Below are 13,431 nucleotides of genomic sequence, written 5' to 3'. Positions count from 1 at the left end.
GGGACCAAACCAGCTGTAAACAACATGATGACGTTAAACTGGGATCAAACCCGCTGTAAACAACATGATGATGTTAAACTGGGATCAAACCGTAAACATCATGATGACGTTAAATTGGGATCCAACCCGCTGTAAACAACATGATGATGTTAACCTGGGACCAAACCAGCTGTAAACAACATGATGATGTTAACCTGGGACCAAACCAGCTGTAAACAACATGATGACGTTAAACTGGGACCAAACCAGCTGTAAACAACATGATGATGTTAACCTGGGATCAAACCAGCTGTAAACAACATGATGACGTTAAACTGGGACCAAACCAGCTGTAAACAACATGATGATGTTAACCTGGGATCAAACCAGCTGTAAACAACATGATGACGTTAAACTGGGACCAAACCAGCTGTAAACAACATGATGATGTTAAACTGGGACCAAACCCGCTGTAAACAACATGATGATGTTAAACTGGGATCAAACCAGCTGTAAACATCATGATGACGTTAAACTGGGATCAAACCAGCTGTAAACATCATGATGACGTTAACCTGGGATCAAACCAGCTGTAAACAACGTGATGATGTTAAACTGTGATCAAACCTGCTGTAAACATCATGATGACGTTAACCTGGGATCAAACCAGCTGTAAACAACATGATGACGTTAAACTGGGACCAAACCAGCTGTAAACAACATGATGATGTTAAATTGGGATCCAACCCGCTGTAAACAACATGATGATGTTAACCTGGGACCAAACCAGCTGTAAACATCATGATGACGTTAACCTGGGATCAAACCAGCTGTAAACAACGTGATGATGTTAAACTGTGATCAAACCTGCTGTAAACATCATGATGACGTTAAACTGGGATCAAACCAGCTGTAAACAACGTGATGACGTTAAAATGGGACCAAACCAGCTGTAAACAACGTGATGACGTTAAACTGGGACCAAACCAGCTGTAAACAACATGATGACATTAAACTGGGATCAAACCCGCTGTAAACAACATGATGATGTTAAACTGGGATCAAACCGTAAACATCATGATGACGTTAAATTGGGATCCAACCCGCTGTAAACAACATGATGATGTTAACCTGGGACCAAACCAGCTGTAAACAACATGATGACGTTAAACTGGGACCAAACCAGCTGTAAACAACATGATGATGTTAACCTGGGATCAAACCAGCTGTAAACAACATGATGACGTTAAACTGGGACCAAACCAGCTGTAAACAACATGATGATGTTAACCTGGGATCAAACCAGCTGTAAACAACATGATGATGTTAACCTGGGATCAAACCAGCTGTAAACAACATGATGATGTTAAACTGGGATCAAACCGTAAACATCATGATGACGTTAAAATGGGATCCAACCCGCTGTAAACAACATGATGATGTTAACCTGGGACCAAACCAGCTGTAAACAACGTGATGACGTTAAAATGGGACCAAACCAGCTGTAAACAACGTGATGACGTTAAACTGGGACCAAACCAGCTGTAAACAACATGATGACGTTAAACTGGGATCAAACCCGCTGTAAACAACATGATGATGTTAAACTGGGATCAAACCGTAAACATCATGATGACGTTAAATTGGGATCCAACCCGCTGTAAACAACATGATGATGTTAACCTGGGACCAAACCAGCTGTAAACAACATGATGATGTTAACCTGGGACCAAACCAGCTGTAAACAACATGATGACGTTAAACTGAGACCAAACCAGCTGTAAACAACATGATGATGTTAACCTGAGGGGTATTGCACGAAACCAGAATAAAGAAATCCAGGATAATTAAGCAAGCCCAGCTTGACCTAGCTTGCGTGGCCCATCCTGGCTTAATTGGTTGCACGTTTGCTGAGCCAGGATGAGAAGGTGCGGCTAGGTTAAGCCAGGTGAAGATAGTTGGGATATGTGCGTGTGCACGGCGTACTGAAGCAGACCTCGCGATCGCTCACAGAATCACTGATCGGAAAATGGATAAAAGTCGCGTGTCCTACGTCACGGCCGCTGAACAACAGCTCCTGACGGAGTTCTCTGACGAAGTTAAGGATATTATAAGGAAAAAAGGCTGGTAAGTGACTCCAAAGTAGAAAACCGTGAACAAATGAGGTGAATAGATGAGCTGACATGTTCAATGTCTGTATGATTGTAGCAGTTAAAAAAAAGGCCTATAGAACTGGCACAGGGGGCGGCCCACCAAGCCAGGATGTGACTCCAGCAGAGGAACTGGCCTCCATTTAAATAAAGGGAGGCCAGTGATGGAGGGGATCCAGGGAGGGACAATAACTGACTCTGTCCCAGCCACAGAAACTGTCCGCTTCATACAAGGTACATCACGTACTGCAATTCTGCACATGGAACACAATCAAATATAATATAGTGTCTGACTTTGGATAACCTTGCAGTGTCTGGGAACACAATTACGCTTTTGGAGCCACCAGAAGATGATCCAGTTAGTACAGTGTCTCGAAATCACAGGCTTGGTATGTTCTGTGAAATCTTAATCCCAGTTCTCTCGCTACATGTATACGGCAGGGGGAAGGCACATCTGCAGCTGCAGAATGCACATCTGCAGATGAGGAGGCTGTGTCAGTGGAGTCCAGAAGGCTTGAGGCATGTCAGTTTTATGGGATTGGCCTGCTTATTTATTCCATGAAGGATATGAAGTCAGTGATGTGGTACTAATAGAAAATGTATAACAGGACCCGGATGCTGCACAGTCTCCTAAGCGGCCTGGTAACATTGTGAGTATTGGCTAAAGTACATCTACGTTATGCACAAATCCTGCTGTGCTAACATTTCTTTTACAGACTTCACAAACTGTCAGAACGCTTTATTCAGGGCACCTGGAGAGAGAGATAGAACTGGCAGATGTTAAAATCAGACTCAAAAAGAGAAAGCTCCAAGAAATAGAGCTGGATCTAGAGATTAAACGCCGGACACTCAGAAAACTGGACCTGGAAATCCAGAAACTAGAAAGAGAAGTGAGTGTTTCAATGCACACAGTAACCATATCTGCAATACAGTGTTTTAATCCTTGTTACTTTTGCTGTCGTAGGATCCAAGCAACCAAGACAAATGACTGCTTAATAAAAAAAAAAGAACTAGAACATTGGTGTCCGTCCTCTTTTCATGAATGTAAAAGAATTTCAAAGAACCACCAGTGCTAAACAAAATGCTCACACAGGAAAAGCTCTTTTATTAAATAAAGGGGCTAAATCCCAAAATTAAGTGAAGAAACTTGCAATATATTGCTCCCTGACAAGTCTGCCATTAATGTTGTCCGGGAAGATGGGAGCGGGGGAGAGGGGGGGGGGGGGTCTCTCCTTTCTTAGGCCTGCAATGTTATGCAGTACTATGCATGCAGCAATAACATCACAGGCTCTGTCCAGGGAAATCCTCAGGTGGTGCAGGCACTGAAACCGAGATTTCAGAAGGCCGAAGGTCATCTCTTGTCTTGGTGTGTGCATGGTTGTAGGCCTGCTGTGGTGGGGTTTGGGGATCTGCAAGGGGAGTCAAGAGGAATGACTCACAGCCGTATCCTTTATCTCCCAGCAGCACACCAGAGAATTCACCTGATAATACAAAATATAATTTAGAAAAGAGAGTCACACACACAATGTCCAAGGTGCTTACAGTACAAATGTGTGGGCTACCTTGTGAAAGTCTCTCATAAATTGGACTAGCCCGAAAGACTCTAGAGTCATGCACTGAGCCAGGCCACTTTGCCTCTAAATTGCTCACAAGGCAGTCAGCATCACAGATCATCTGAAATATTTAGTTGTAGCCTATTAAGGTCTTTAAATGCACAGAACAGATTCATGTAGGTCATAACCACAAATCACTCTTACCTGAACATTGATGCTGTGGAAGGATTTCCTTTTAATGTAATCTCCCTCATGTTCACCTGAGGGGCGTCTGATTCTTATGTGTGTGCAATCCACTGCCCCAATGATGTTAGGGAAAGCTGCAACAAAAAATAGTGAGTATCCAACTGTGACAGATATACTTAGAAACTAATGGGTGCACATTAAAATTGGGGTTACCTGCAATCTTGTAAAACTTCTTCTGTGGCCAGGGAAGGTGATGAATATATTGCTGAATGATTTCAGCGCCAGACAAATGCATCTGATTGTCCGGCAAATGGTTCCTTTATTGAGGTTCTCTGCATCCCCAACAGAATAAAGGAAGCTCCCACTCGCAAGCCATCTCAATGTGACACAGATCATCTGTGGTACAGTGAGGGCATGGCTTCGCGCTGTCTGGTGCTGTATTTTTGGACTCAGCAGCCTACATAAATATCTTAGTCCATCACCTGAAAATCTGTATCTCTCAATGACATAGTCATCTCCAAAGGCCAGGGGATCTGACCTGTCCCTGAAGACTCGTTCACGTCTGAATGCTCTTCTGAGGATGCGGGCTTCCTCGTCCAGCACATCCTCATCCAAAAAGGGCAAGCCATTATGAAGAGGGAACAGGTGAAGAGGAGTTGGACCTGAATTTTCTACATTGCCCTCGTCACGGATTTCTTTGAATACACCTTTGTAACCTCATGCGCTGTGTTTTGTAATCTCAATTAATGCAATAAAACACATATTTATAAAACCTCTGACAGCAATTTGACGAGCAGTCTTCATTAGCATAGCAATATAACACTTGGCCTGATGAAATCATGCACTTATGACCAAGTTGATATTGTGTGATGAAATCGTGATCCTGTATTTAAATAAAATGACTAAAAAAAAAAAAAAAAAAAAAAATTATATGCACTGCACTAGCACTACATGACAGCACCTGGGTCTAACTGGACTCAAAAGCGGTCTGACTAACACTTAATTATGACGTCCCATCTTGTTTGAATTCATGCTTGTGTTGTTCTTACTCTCAAATGTAAGTCGCTTTGGATAAAAGCGTCTGCTAAATGACTGTAGAATAGAATAGAATAATAAGACTACAACTTGAATCCATATAAAAAAGGCTGTTGCGATTACGAACAGATTTCGATTAAATGTACAGTGACTGTATATGTAATATTTTAATACTGGATGATTAAAATGACGCGCCATACTTAGGAAGACCATGGACATGCTGTAAAACACATTAATTCCTCATAGAATTGACGTTGGACATGCAGGTGACTCACTAGGATTAATCTTAGCCTGAGCAGTTAGCCTGGTCTGGAGCAGGCTAGCTGCAGCGGATAAATCACCACAGTAACTTGGCCGGGATTAGTTTGAGCTGCTTTCATGCAACCGACTTAGGGCTAAATTCAGCCAGGATAACCAACATATCCCGGCTTAATCGCTTATCTTGGTTTCGTGCAATACCCCTCTGGGATCAAACCAGCTGTAAACAACATGATGACGTTAAACTGGGACCAAACCAGCTGTAAACAACATGATGATGTTAACCTGGGATCAAACCAGCTGTAAACAACATGATGATGTTAAACTGGGACCAAACCAGCTGTAAACAACATGATGATGTTAAACTGGGACCAAACCCGCTGTAAACAACATGATGATGTTAAACTGGGATCAAACCAGCTGTAAACATCATGATGACGTTAAACTGGGATCAAACCAGCTGTAAACATCATGATGACGTTAAACTGGGATCAAACCAGCTGTAAACAACGTGATGATGTGAAACTGTGATCAAACCTGCTGTAAACATCATGATGACGTTAAACTGGGATCAAACCAGCTGTAAACAACGTGATGACGTTAAAATGGGACCAAACCAGCTGTAAACAACGTGATGACGTTAAACTGGGACCAAACCAGCTGTAAACAACATGATGACGTTAAACTGGGATCAAACCCGCTGTAAACAACATGATGATGTTAACCTGGGATCAAACCGTAAACATCATGATGACGTTAAATTGGGATCAAACCAGCTGTAAACATCATGATGACGTTAAACTGGGACCAAACCAGCTGTAAACAACGTGATGACGTTAAACTGGGACCAAACCAGCTGTAAACAACATGATGACGTTAAACTGGGATCAAACCAGCTGTAAACAACATGATGATGTTAAACTGGGATCCAACCCAGCTGTAAACAACGTGATGACGTTAAACTGGGACCAAACCAGCTGTAAACATCATGATGACGTTAAACTGGGACCAAACCAGCTGTAAACATCATGATGACGTTAACCTGGGACCAAACCAGCTGTAAACAACGTGATGACGTTAAACTGGGACCAAACCAGCTGTAAACAACATGATGACGTTAAACTGGGATCAAACCCGCTGTAAACAACATGATGATGTTAAACTGGGATCAAACCAGCTGTAAACATCATGATGACGTTAAACTGGGACCAAACCAGCTGTAAACAACATGATGATGTTAAACTGGGATCCAACCCGCTGTAAACAACATGATGATGTTAAAGTGGGATTAAACCCGCTGTAAACAACATGATGATGTTAACCTGGGATCCAACCAGCTGTAAACAACATGATGACGTTAAACTGGGATCAAACCAGCTGTAAACATCATGATGACGTTAAACTGGGACCAAACCAGCTGTAAACAACATGATGATGTTAAACTGGGATCCAACCAGCTGTAAACAACATGATGATGTTAAACTGGGACCAAACCAGCTGTAAACAACATGATGATGTTAACCTGGGATCAAACCAGCTGTAAACAACATGATGATGTTAAACTGGGATCCAACCCAGCTGTAAACAACGTGATGACGTTAAACTGGGACCAAACCAGCTGTAAACATCATGATGACGTTAAACTGGGACCAAACCAGCTGTAAACATCATGATGACGTTAAACTGGGACCAAACCAGCTGTAAACAACGTGATGACGTTAAACTGGGACCAAACCAGCTGTAAACATCATGATGACGTTAACCTGGGACCAAACCAGCTGTAAACAACGTGATGACGTTAAACTGGGATCAAACCCGCTGTAAACAACATGATGATGTTAAACTGGGATCAAACCAGCTGTAAACATCATGATGACGTTAAACTGGGACCAAACCAGCTGTAAACAACATGATGATGTTAAACTGGGATCCAACCCGCTGTAAACAACATGATGATGTTAAACTGGGATCAAACCCGCTGTAAACAACATGATGATGTTAAACTGGGATCCAACCAGCTGTAAACAACATGATGACGTTAAACTGGGATCAAACCAGCTGTAAACATCATGATGACGTTAAACTGGGACCAAACCAGCTGTAAACAACATGATGACATTAAACTGGGATCCAACCAGCTGTAAACAACATGATGATGTTAAATTGGGATCAAACCGTAAACATCATGATGACGTTAAACTGGGACCAAACCAGCTGTAAACAACATGATGACATTAAACTGGGATCCAACCAGCTGTAAACAACATGATGATGTTAAATTGGGATCAAACCGTAAACATCATGATGACGTTAAATTGGGATCCAACCCGCTGTAAACAACATGATGATGTTAACCTGGGACCAAACCAGCTGTAAACAACATGATGACGTTAAACTGGGACCAAACCAGCTGTAAACAACATGATGATGTTAACCTGGGATCAAACCAGCTGTAAACAACATGATGACGTTAAACTGGGACCAAACCAGCTGTAAACAACATGATGATGTTAACCTGGGATCAAACCAGCTGTAAACAACATGATGATGTTAACCTGGGATCAAACCAGCTGTAAACAACATGATGATGTTAATTTGGGATCAAACCGTAAACATCATGATGACGTTAAATTGGGATCCAACCCGCTGTAAACAACATGATGATGTTAACCTGGGACCAAACCAGCTGTAAACAACGTGATGACGTTAAAATGGGACCAAACCAGCTGTAAACAACGTGATGACGTTAAACTGGGACCAAACCAGCTGTAAACAACATGATGACGTTAAACTGGGATCAAACCCGCTGTAAACAACATGATGATGTTAAACTGGGATCAAACCGTAAACATCATGATGACGTTAAATTGGGATCCAACCCGCTGTAAACAACATGATGATGTTAACCTGGGACCAAACCAGCTGTAAACAACATGATGATGTTAACCTGGGACCAAACCAGCTGTAAACAACATGATGACGTTAAACTGAGACCAAACCAGCTGTAAACAACATGATGATGTTAACCTGAGGGGTATTGCACGAAACCAGAATAAAGAAATCCAGGATAATTAAGCAAGCCCAGCTTGACCTAGCTTGCGTGGCCCATCCTGGCTTAATTGGTTGCACGTTTGCTGAGCCAGGATGAGAAGGTGCGGCTAGGTTAAGCCAGGTGAAGATAGTTGGGATATGTGCGTGTGCACGGCGTACTGAAGCAGACCTCGCGATCGCTCACAGAATCACTGATCGGAAAATGGATAAAAGTCGCGTGTCCTACGTCACGGCCGCTGAACAACAGCTCCTGACGGAGTTCTCTGACGAAGTTAAGGATATTATAAGGAAAAAAGGCTGGTAAGTGACTCCAAAGTAGAAAACCGTGAACAAATGAGGTGAATAGATGAGCTGACATGTTCAATGTCTGTATGATTGTAGCAGTTAAAAAAAAGGCCTATAGAACTGGCACAGGGGGCGGCCCACCAAGCCAGGATGTGACTCCAGCAGAGGAACTGGCCTCCATTTAAATAAAGGGAGGCCAGTGATGGAGGGGATCCAGGGAGGGACAATAACTGACTCTGTCCCAGCCACAGAAACTGTCCGCTTCATACAAGGTACATCACGTACTGCAATTCTGCACATGGAACACAATCAAATATAATATAGTGTCTGACTTTGGATAACCTTGCAGTGTCTGGGAACACAATTACGCTTTTGGAGCCACCAGAAGATGATCCAGTTAGTACAGTGTCTCGAAATCACAGGCTTGGTATGTTCTGTGAAATCTTAATCCCAGTTCTCTCGCTACATGTATACGGCAGGGGGAAGGCACATCTGCAGCTGCAGAATGCACATCTGCAGATGAGGAGGCTGTGTCAGTGGAGTCCAGAAGGCTTGAGGCATGTCAGTTTTATGGGATTGGCCTGCTTATTTATTCCATGAAGGATATGAAGTCAGTGATGTGGTACTAATAGAAAATGTATAACAGGACCCGGATGCTGCACAGTCTCCTAAGCGGCCTGGTAACATTGTGAGTATTGGCTAAAGTACATCTACGTTATGCACAAATCCTGCTGTGCTAACATTTCTTTTACAGACTTCACAAACTGTCAGAACGCTTTATTCAGGGCACCTGGAGAGAGAGATAGAACTGGCAGATGTTAAAATCAGACTCAAAAAGAGAAAGCTCCAAGAAATAGAGCTGGATCTAGAGATTAAACGCCGGACACTCAGAAAACTGGACCTGGAAATCCAGAAACTAGAAAGAGAAGTGAGTGTTTCAATGCACACAGTAACCATATCTGCAATACAGTGTTTTAATCCTTGTTACTTTTGCTGTCGTAGGATCCAAGCAACCAAGACAAATGACTGCTTAATAAAAAAAAAAAAACTAGAACATTGGTGTCCGTCCTCTTTTCATGAATGTAAAAGAATTTCAAAGAACCACCAGTGCTAAACAAAATGCTCACACAGGAAAAGCTCTTTTATTAAATAAAGGGGCTAAATCCCAAAATTAAGTGAAGAAACTTGCAATATATTGCTCCCTGACAAGTCTGCCATTAATGTTGTCCGGGAAGATGGGAGCGGGGGAGAGGGGGGGGGGGGGGTCTCTCCTTTCTTAGGCCTGCAATGTTATGCAGTACTATGCATGCAGCAATAACATCACAGGCTCTGTCCAGGGAAATCCTCAGGTGGTGCAGGCACTGAAACCGAGATTTCAGAAGGCCGAAGGTCATCTCTTGTCTTGGTGTGTGCATGGTTGTAGGCCTGCTGTGGTGGGGTTTGGGGATCTGCAAGGGGAGTCAAGAGGAATGACTCACAGCCGTATCCTTTATCTCCCAGCAGCACACCAGAGAATTCACCTGATAATACAAAATATAATTTAGAAAACAGAGTTACACACACAATGTCCAAGGTGCTTACAGTACAAATGTGTGGGCTACCTTGTGAAAGTCTCTCATAAATTGGAGTAGCCCGAAAGACTCTAGAGTCATGCACTGAGCCAGGCCACTTTGCCTCTAAATTGCTCACAAGGCAGTCAGCATCACAGATCATCTGAAATATTTAGTTGTAGCCTATTAAGGTCTTTAAATGCACAGAACAGATTCATGTAGGTCATAACCACAAATCACTCTTACCTGAACATTGATGCTGTGGAAGGATTTCCTTTTAATGTAATCTCCCTCATGTTCACCTGAGGGGCGTCTGATTCTTATGTGTGTGCAATCCACTGCCCCAATGATGTTAGGGAAAGCTGTAACAAAAAATAGTGAGTATCCAACTGTGACAGATATACTTAGAAACTAATGGGTGCACATTAAAATTGGGGTTACCTGCAATCTTGTAAAACTTCTTCTGTGGCCAGGGAAGGTGATGAATATATTGCTGAATGATTTCAGCGCCAGACAAACGCATCTGATTGTCCGGCAAATGGTTCCTTTATTGAGGTTCTCTGCATCCCCAACAGAATAAAGGAAGCTCCCACTCGCAAGCCATCTCAATGTGACACAGATCATCCGTGGTACAGTGAGGGCATGGCTTCGCGCTGTCTGGTGCTGTATTTTTGGACTCAGCAGCCTACATAAATATCTTAGTCCATCACCTGAAAATCTGTATCTCTCAATGACATAGTCATCTCCAAAGGCCAGGGGATCTGACCTGTCCCTGAAGACTCGTTCACGTCTGAATGCTCTTCTGAGGATGCGGGCTTCCTCGTCCAGCACATCCTCATCCAAAAAGGGCAAGCCATTATGAAGAGGGAACAGGTGAAGAGGAGTTGGACCTGAATTTTCTACATTGCCCTCGTCACGGATTTCTTTGAATACACCTTTGTAACCTCATGCGCTGTGTTTTGTAATCTCAATTAATGCAATAAAACACATATTTATAAAACCTCTGACAGCAATTTGACGAGCAGTCTTCATTAGCATAGCAATATAACACTTGGCCTGATGAAATCATGCACTTATGACCAAGTTGATATTGTGTGATGAAATCGTGATCCTGTATTTAAATAAAATGACTAAAAAAAAAAAAAAAAAAAAAAAATTATATGCACTGCACTAGCACTACACGACAGCACCTGGGTCTAACTGGACTCAAAAGCGGTCTGACTAACACTTAATTATGACGTCCCATCTTGTTTGAATTCATGCTTGTGTTGTTCTTACTCTCAAATGTAAGTCGCTTTGGATAAAAGCGTCTGCTAAATGACTGTAGAATAGAATAGAATAATAAGACTACAACTTGAATCCATATAAAAAAGGCTGTTGCGATTACGAACAGATTTCGATTAAATGTACAGTGACTGTATATGTAATATTTTAATACTGGATGATTAAAATGACGCGCCATACTTAGGAAGACCATGGACATGCTGTAAAACACATTAATTCCTCATAGAATTGACGTTGGACATGCAGGTGACTCACTAGGATTAATCTTAGCCTGAGCAGTTAGCCTGGTCTGGAGCAGGCTAGCTGCAGCGGATAAATCACCACAGTAACTTGGCCGGGATTAGTTTGAGCTGCTTTCATGCAACCGACTTAGGGCTAAATTCAGCCAGGATAACCAACATATCCCGGCTTAATCGCTTATCTTGGTTTCGTGCAATACCCCTCTGGGATCAAACCAGCTGTAAACAACATGATGACGTTAAACTGGGACCAAACCAGCTGTAAACAACATGATGATGTTAACCTGGGATCAAACCAGCTGTAAACAACATGATGATGTTAAATTGGGATCAAACCAGCTGTAAACATCATGATGACGTTAAACTGGGACCAAACCAGCTGTAAACAACGTGATGACGTTAAACTGGGACCAAACCAGCTGTAAACAACATGATGACGTTAAACTGGGATCAAACCAGCTGTAAACAACATGATGATGTTAAACTGGGATCCAACCCAGCTGTAAACAACGTGATGACGTTAAACTGGGACCAAACCAGCTGTAAACATCATGATGACGTTAATCTGGGACCAAACCAGCTGTAAACATCATGATGACGTTAAACTGGGACCAAACCAGCTGTAAACAACGTGATGACGTTAAACTGGGACCAAACCAGCTGTAAACATCATGATGACGTTAACCTGGGACCAAACCAGCTGTAAACAACATGATGACGTTAACCTGGGATCAAACCCGCTGTAAACAACATGATGATGTTAAACTGGGATCAAACCAGCTGTAAACATCATGATGACGTTAAACTGGGACCAAACCAGCTGTAAACAACATGATGATGTTAAACTGGGATCCAACCCGCTGTAAACAACATGATGATGTTAAACTGGGATTAAACCCGCTGTAAACAACATGATGATGTTAACCTGGGATCCAACCAGCTGTAAACAACATGATGACGTTAAACTGGGATCAAACCAGCTGTAAACATCATGATGACGTTAAACTGGGACCAAACCAGCTGTAAACAACATGATGATGTTAAACTGGGATTAAACCAGCTGTAAACAACATGATGATGTTAAACTGGGATCCAACCCGCTGTAAACAACATGATGACGTTAAACTGGGACCAAACCAGCTGTAAACAACATGATGATGTTAAACTGGGATCCAACCAGCTGTAAACAACATGATGATGTTAAACTGGGACCAAACCAGCTGTAAACAACATGATGATGTTAAACTGGGATCCAACCAGCTGTAAACAACATGATGATGTTAACCTGGGATCAAACCAGCTGTAAACAACATGATGATGTTAAACTGGGATCCAACCCAGCTGTAAACAACGTGATGACGTTAAACTGGGACCAAACCAGCTGTAAACATCATGATGACGTTAAACTGGGACCAAACCAGCTGTAAACATCATGATGACGTTAAACTGGGACCAAACCAGCTGTAAACAACGTGATGACGTTAAACTGGGACCAAACCAGCTGTAAACATCATGATGATGTTAACCTGGGACCAAACCAGCTGTAAACAACGTGATGACGTTAAACTGGGACCAAACCAGCTGTAAACAACATGATGACGTTAAACTGGGATCAAACCCGTGTAAACAACATGATGATGTTAAACTGGGATCAAACCAGCTGTAAACATCATGATGACGTTAAACTGGGACCAAACCAGCTGTAAACAACATGATGATGTTAAACTGGGATCCAACCCGCTGTAAACAACATGATGATGTTAACCTGGGATCAAACCCGCTGTAAACAACATGATGATGTTAAACTGGGATCCAACCAGCTGTAAACAACATGATGACGTTAAACTGGGATCAAACCAGC

At 42.4% G+C, this 13,431-nt stretch overlaps 1 long non-coding RNA gene and 1 pseudogene across 1 annotated transcript; both read right to left on the bottom strand.

Moving 5' to 3' along the window:
- Positions 1-3,745: 3,745 nt before the first annotated feature.
- LOC121643816 lies at positions 3,746-4,099 on the bottom strand. The gene is made up of 3 exons (XR_006011170.1): positions 4,082-4,099; positions 3,887-4,002; positions 3,746-3,803 (listed from the first exon to the last, which is right to left on the bottom strand). It is a non-coding gene; the product is annotated as an uncharacterized LOC121643816 (long non-coding RNA).
- A 5,669-nt stretch (positions 4,100-9,768) lies between these two features.
- LOC121643812 lies at positions 9,769-10,890 on the bottom strand (annotated as a pseudogene).
- Between the last annotated feature and the right edge of the window lie 2,541 nt (positions 10,891-13,431).

Source organism: Melanotaenia boesemani, chromosome 8, assembly GCF_017639745.1.
Source record: "Melanotaenia boesemani isolate fMelBoe1 chromosome 8, fMelBoe1.pri, whole genome shotgun sequence".
Lineage (NCBI taxonomy): Eukaryota > Metazoa > Chordata > Actinopteri > Atheriniformes > Melanotaeniidae > Melanotaenia > Melanotaenia boesemani.
Note: the sequence above shows the minus strand (reverse complement) of the source record. Positions and strands in the feature narration are given on the sequence as shown.